We start from the raw sequence: 6,000 nt of genomic DNA, 5'->3' as shown, positions 1-6,000 counted from the left end.
TGGATGGGGGGTGATCTGTGGTGGAGGTGATCTGGATGGGTTACTGTGATTTGTGGTGAAGGTGATCTGGATGGTTGCTGGTGGCTATGATCTGTGGTGCAGGAGATCTGGTTTGGGGGGCTGTAATCTGTGGTGCTTTTTTGGATAGGGGGTGATCTGTGATGGAGGTGATCTGGATGGGTTAACTTACTGTGATCTGTGGTGAAGATGATCTGGATGGGGGGGTGATCTGTGGTGGAAGTGATCTGGTTAGGGGGCATGAAGGTGATCTGGTTGGTTTACTGTAATCTGTGGTGAAGGTGATCTGGTTGGGGGGGGGGTGATCTGTGGTGGCTGTGATCTGGATGGATTCCTGTGATCTGGGATTTGTAGTGGCTCACTCTCCACCCCGCAGCAGCAGCAGCAAGCTCTGCCCCAGCAGCAGTCACACCCGGCTCCTCTCTGCATTCCGCTCTATCTCTCCACAGAACTTGAACTGCTTCCAATTCACTCTCGGCCCCCGCCCGCCCCTCTTGTGCTGCAGTGGAGGGGCCGGGCCTGCAGCTGTCGTGCCTCCTCACACTGGCACCAGGACGGGCTGATCCCGGGCAGGACGCGCAGACCGGACTGTGGAGAAGGTGAGATCCGGGTAGCGTGGGGTGAGATCCGGGCAGCGCGGGGTGTAATGCGGCGGGACTGGAGGGAGGACGCGGCTGCAGTGTGCGGGGGTCAGTCATGTCGCAGGTGATGGCTGCACTGTATGTCGCGATAAACTTCCTGCAGAGGAGTGGTCGGTGCAGGCGGTGATGCAGTGCAGAGCTCTGAAGGTCGGAGGAAACTTTCCCGGTAGAAGTGATGACTGTTCCGCTGGATGCACAGAAGCTGAGTATATAGGAGACTGGTGCACTGCTGCTCCTTACATGTCCTGCGATCTGCAGAATGCGCCCTGATGACCCCTGTGCACGAGCCAAAAATTGGGGAATGAGTAAGGCTATGTGCCCACGTTGCATTTATGAAGCAGAAAATTTCTGCTGCATAAGGCTGTGTGCCCACGTAGCATTTTTCAAGCGCATATGCTGCGGAATTTCCGCAGCGTAAACGCTTGAAAAACGCATGGTAATCCGCTCCCCATGGTCCCCAATGGGATTCCGCAACTTCTATGCACATGCTGCGGATTTTTCCGCAGCGTTTATGCCGCGTTCAAAAATCCGCAGCATGTCATTTAATTTTGCGTTTCCGCAAGCGGAATTGCCTTAGTCCAATGCATAAAAAACGCAAGGCAATTCCGCATGTGGAAAACGCGTGATAAACGCGCGAAAAATGCGCGATAAACGCGTGCGGAATTCCGCATGCGTTTTTCCGGGAGAGGACTTGCATTTATGCAGCAGAAATTTTCTGCTTCATAAATGCAACGTGGGCACATAGCCTAAATGCAAGTCCTCTCCCGGAAAAACGCATGCGGAATTCCGCACGCGTTTATCGCGCATTTTTCGCGCGTTTATCACGCGTTTTCCACATGCGGAATTGCCTTGCGTTTTTTATGCATTGGACAAAGGCAATTCCGCTTGCGGAAACGCAAAATTAAATGACATGCTGCGGATTTTTGAACGCGGCATAAACGCTGCGGAAAAATCCGCAGCATGTGCATAGAACTTGCGGAATCCCATTGGGGACCATGGGGTGCGGATATACATGCGTTTTTCAAGCGTTTACGCTGCGGAAATTCCGCAGCATATACGCTTGAAAAATGCTACGTGGGCACACAGCCTAAAGGCTGAGTTCACACGATGCGTTTTTCATGCGTTTCCGCGGCATTTTTGCAGTTGCGTAAACGCCGTGGAAACGCATGAAAAACGCATGGTAGAAGGGCAGCAATGTTCCCCAATGGAAATCCGCATGTGCTGTGCCCATGATGCGGATTTTTCCGCAGCATAAACGCTGCGGTCAAAAATCCGCAGCATGTCAATTAATTTTGCGGAAACGCTGCTCTTTTGCCGCCATTGACTTGCATTAGACCGCATAGAATCCGCATCACTGTATATGTTGATGCGCTTTTCATGCGGTCTAATGTGCGGATGGTACCCGGGTGTGGATGAGAGGACTCTACAGATGTTTGTAGGGTGAAATTATTTTTAGGCTGGCTTAAAGGGGCTTTCCACTGTAACAAATGTGGTCCACAAACACCCCCATCTGTGTTTTGGCTGCAGAGGTGACGTCACAAGTAACAGCGCACAAAACCGCTGCAGCCAATCACTGATCTCTGCTGTTCATGCTATCTATATCCGGAGAGCCACTGAACTCAGCGATTGGCTGCAGCGGTGATTTGTTCATGTGATGTGTTTAGGGACAACATTTATTAAAGTGGAAAACCCCTTTAAAAATCGTCATTATGGTCAGCACCTAGTCCTGTACACAGGTGATGTGCTGCCGATGACATTCACTGTGGTCATGGCAACCAACATTCCGTGCATAGAATGTTCATTAGCCAGTAGACAACCGCTGATCGGCCTGCGCATAAACCATCAGCAGGTATATCATCTCTGTGATTGGCCGCCTGAAGAGTCTCCGCCTCTGATATCGGTGTTTAACAGTCCACATTTGTCATTCGTTTACAGCATGATAGTTGTATATTTGTATTATCTTTCTTGTGTTTGTGCTTTTTGTTTGTTTGAACATTGATGTTTATTCTAACATTTATTTTTTTGAAAAAAGCGCTGTTACAACTGACATAATAAGAACTCGTTCAGACATCCATTTTTCCGCAGCAGACTGATGGCATCAGTGCGTCATCCTAGTGATTGCTAGACGACGCGTGAAAAACCTCCATCGTTTTGTTTTTTGTTTTGTAAAAGTAAAACTGATGAATCCTGAATGGAAAAAACGGATACCCTGACCCAATACTGACGAAAATCTGATCCAGCACTAATGGAAATCAAGACGTTTTGTTTTTCACAAATGAGAGAAAACAAACACTTGATAAGTTTTTGATACTTTTTCTCAAAACATGTTTAAAAAAATGTATTTTCCAAATGTAAGGTGCCCCAGCGAGGTAGTTGTGGGCGAGCTGTAGCCCCCTCTCGCTCTGGCACCCTACAGACAATACGTGTCCTCCCTCTGATGTGTGGCTGTGTATGTGGTGTGGGGCTCTCCACTTACTTCTAACCATCCGATCGCGGATGTCTCCAGGCATTTCTCTTCTGGGACCAGGGCAGCAATAAATTCAGAGGACAAGAGGTTCATAACCATAACTTGGACTTTACTTGGGGAAGAGGAATATGTACAGTATTTACAGGCAGATATAATGGATAAGGCCGACAAGTTATTATTAGAGATGAGCGGTGTTCGAATAGAACTGTTCGCCAATCTCAAATTCGAGCTGTTTTGGGCGGTGTTCGAGTCGTTCGACGAACGTGAACGATTTGCAAAAAATTCGGCTGTTCGAGGTTATGTTCGATAACTGTTCGTGCACCAAAAGCGTAAATGGATTTTTTCACATCATGCAAGGATTGTCTGCCACTCACTGTAATGCCACAGCCATGGTGGTTGTGGCATTACAGTGGTTGCCCAAATCAATGGGAACAGTGCTCACAGTCAAACATGAAAAGCCGGCAATTCAGCAGCGGCATACACCGGTACCCGACAATTTAGAACAGAAAGAATAGAGTATCACACATAGATTAGATAGATGGAAATATGTAAGTCACATATATAAGAAGTACAGTGACAGTGTTGATTACTGTACTTGTCATATAGTGTTAAAGGATTTATTAAAAAAAATAATAGTGTTTTCATGCACCGTCTCTTTAAAAAAGCCGGCCAGCAATTCAGCATCGGTACCCGACAATTTAGAACAGAAAGAATAGAGCATCACACATAGATTAGATAGATAGAAACATGTCAGTCACATATATAATAAGTACAGTGATAGTGTTGATTACTGTACTTGTCATTTAGTGTTAAAATAAAGGATTTATTAGAAAAAAAATTGGCGTGGGGTTCCCCGTAATTTTAGTCTCTAGCGGAGGTTAAGCAGACAGCTGGGGCAGATGTTTGAAGCCTGGGAAGGGGGTAATACCCACGGAGCTTCCCAGGCTACTAATATCAGCCCCCAGCTGAATACCTAGCCTTTACTAGCTATTAAAATGGGGGACCCCCCCCAAAAAAATGATGTGGGGTCCCCCCTATTTTAATAGCTAGCAAAGGCTAGGCAGACAGCTGGGGGCTGATATTAATAGCCCAGGAAGGGTGCCATGAATATTGGCCCCCTCCCAGGCTAGAAACTCCAGACGTCAGCCGCCCCAGAAATGGCGCATCCATAGGATGCGCCAATTCTGGCACTTAGCCTCGCTCTTCCCACTGCCCTGTAGCGGTGGCAGTGAGGTAATAGGGCTGGGGTTGATGTCAGCTTATAATGCCAGCTGACATCAAGCCCAGGTTAGTAATGGAGAGGCGTCTATAAGACACCCCCATTACTAACCTCATAGTCAAAGTTAAAAAAAACAACAAAAACACCCAGAATAAAGTCCTTTAATTGAAATAAACACACAATTCTTTATTGTTCTAAATTAAACCATACTTACCATCACGCCCATTCCAGCTGAAGCCAACGATCTCCTGCAATAAAAATAAAATAATAAACCAACATCATCCTTACTTTTCCATGGTTCCCAGGACGGCTCCAGCTCTGCTACATTCACATGACAGGCTGGATCGCAGCCGAAAGCTGCCATCCAGCTTGCCATACCCCCTTCCCCCAGATGCCTATTTGTACCTGGCCGGACACAACAATATAGGGAAGCCCTTTTTTTTTTAATTATTTCATGAATTTTCTTGAAATAATTAAAAAAAAAAATACGTGGGGCTTCGCCCTATTTTTGTGTCCAGCCAGGTACAGCTAGGCAGCTGGGGGCTGGAATCCGCAGCGCAGGGAGGCCCAAGCTTTCTGGGCCCCCCCACCCCGCTGCAAATTGCAGTCCGCAGCCACCCCAGAAAATGGCGCATTCATAGAAGCGCCATCTTCTGGCGCTGTACCCAACTCATCCAGGGCCCTGGTGTGGTGGCTCACTGGGTAATAAAGGGGTTAGGGCCAGCTTGGTATTATCAGCTGGCCCTAAGCCCGAAATTCATGGGGTCACGCTAATATTAGACATGACCGCCATGAATTTCTAGTAAAGTATTTAAAAAAACCACAACACCCAGAATAAAGTTCTTTAATTGAAATAAACACATTTTTTTAATGTTCTAATTTAAACCATACCTACCATCACGCCCATTCCAGCTGAAGCCAACGATCTCCTGCAATAAAAGTAAAATAATAAACCAACATCATCCTTACCTTTCCATGGTTCCCAGGACGACTCCAGCTCTGCTACATTCACATGACAGGCTGGATCGCAGCCGAAAGCTGCCATTCAGCTTGCCATGCCGCAGACACTGAGAAGCGCAGGCATGCTTGCGCTCCTCAGTGTCTGGCTGTGAAGGCATCCAGATGAGCCGAGTTCATGTCCAATGAACTCGGCTCACCTCATGCACGTCACTGACAGCGTGGGAAAATTCTCCTGCGCTTACCGTGAGCTTGAGAGAATTCTCCTGCGCTCACGGCAAACGCAGGAGAATTTTCCCACGCTGTCAGTGACGTGCACGAGGTGAGCTGAGTTCAATGAATGCCTGCGCTTCTCAGTGTCTGCGGCATGGCAAGCTGGATGGCAGCTTTCGGCTGCGATCCAGCCTGTCATGTGAATGTAGCAGAGCTGAAGCCGTCCTGGGAACCATGGAAAGGTAAGGATGATGCTGGTTTATTATTTTATTTTTATTGCAGGAGATCGTTTGCTTCAGCTGGAATGGGCGATACGGTAAGTATGGTTTAATTTAGAACATTAAAGAATTGTGTGTTTATTTCAATTAAAGGACTTTATTCTGGGTGTTTGTGTTTTTTTTTTAACTTTGACTATGGGGTTAGTAATGGGGGTGTCTTATGGATGCGCCATTTCTGGGGCGGCTGACGGCTGGTGTTTCTAGCCT

At 47.3% G+C, this 6,000-nt stretch overlaps 1 protein-coding gene across 4 annotated transcripts in view; it reads left to right on the top strand.

Moving 5' to 3' along the window:
- The first annotated feature begins 374 nt into the window (after nt 1-374).
- The window catches only part of LOC141173900 (transmembrane protein 272-like), an 81,179-nt gene continuing 75,553 nt past the window's right edge, over nt 375-6,000 (top strand). For all 4 annotated transcript variants that reach the window (XM_073658444.1, XM_073658442.1, XM_073658443.1 and 1 more), the window contains exon 1: nt 375-617. The gene's annotated coding sequence lies outside the window, so the exon portion shown is untranslated. The remainder of the gene's footprint in view (nt 618-6,000) is intronic.

This window comes from Phyllobates terribilis, unplaced genomic scaffold, assembly GCF_046119375.1.
Source record: "Phyllobates terribilis strain yellow unplaced genomic scaffold, ASM4611937v1 Scaffold_13__5_contigs__length_258822181, whole genome shotgun sequence".
NCBI classification, from domain to species: Eukaryota; Metazoa; Chordata; class Amphibia; order Anura; family Dendrobatidae; genus Phyllobates; species Phyllobates terribilis.
This window is presented reverse-complemented; position numbering and strand designations above follow the sequence as displayed.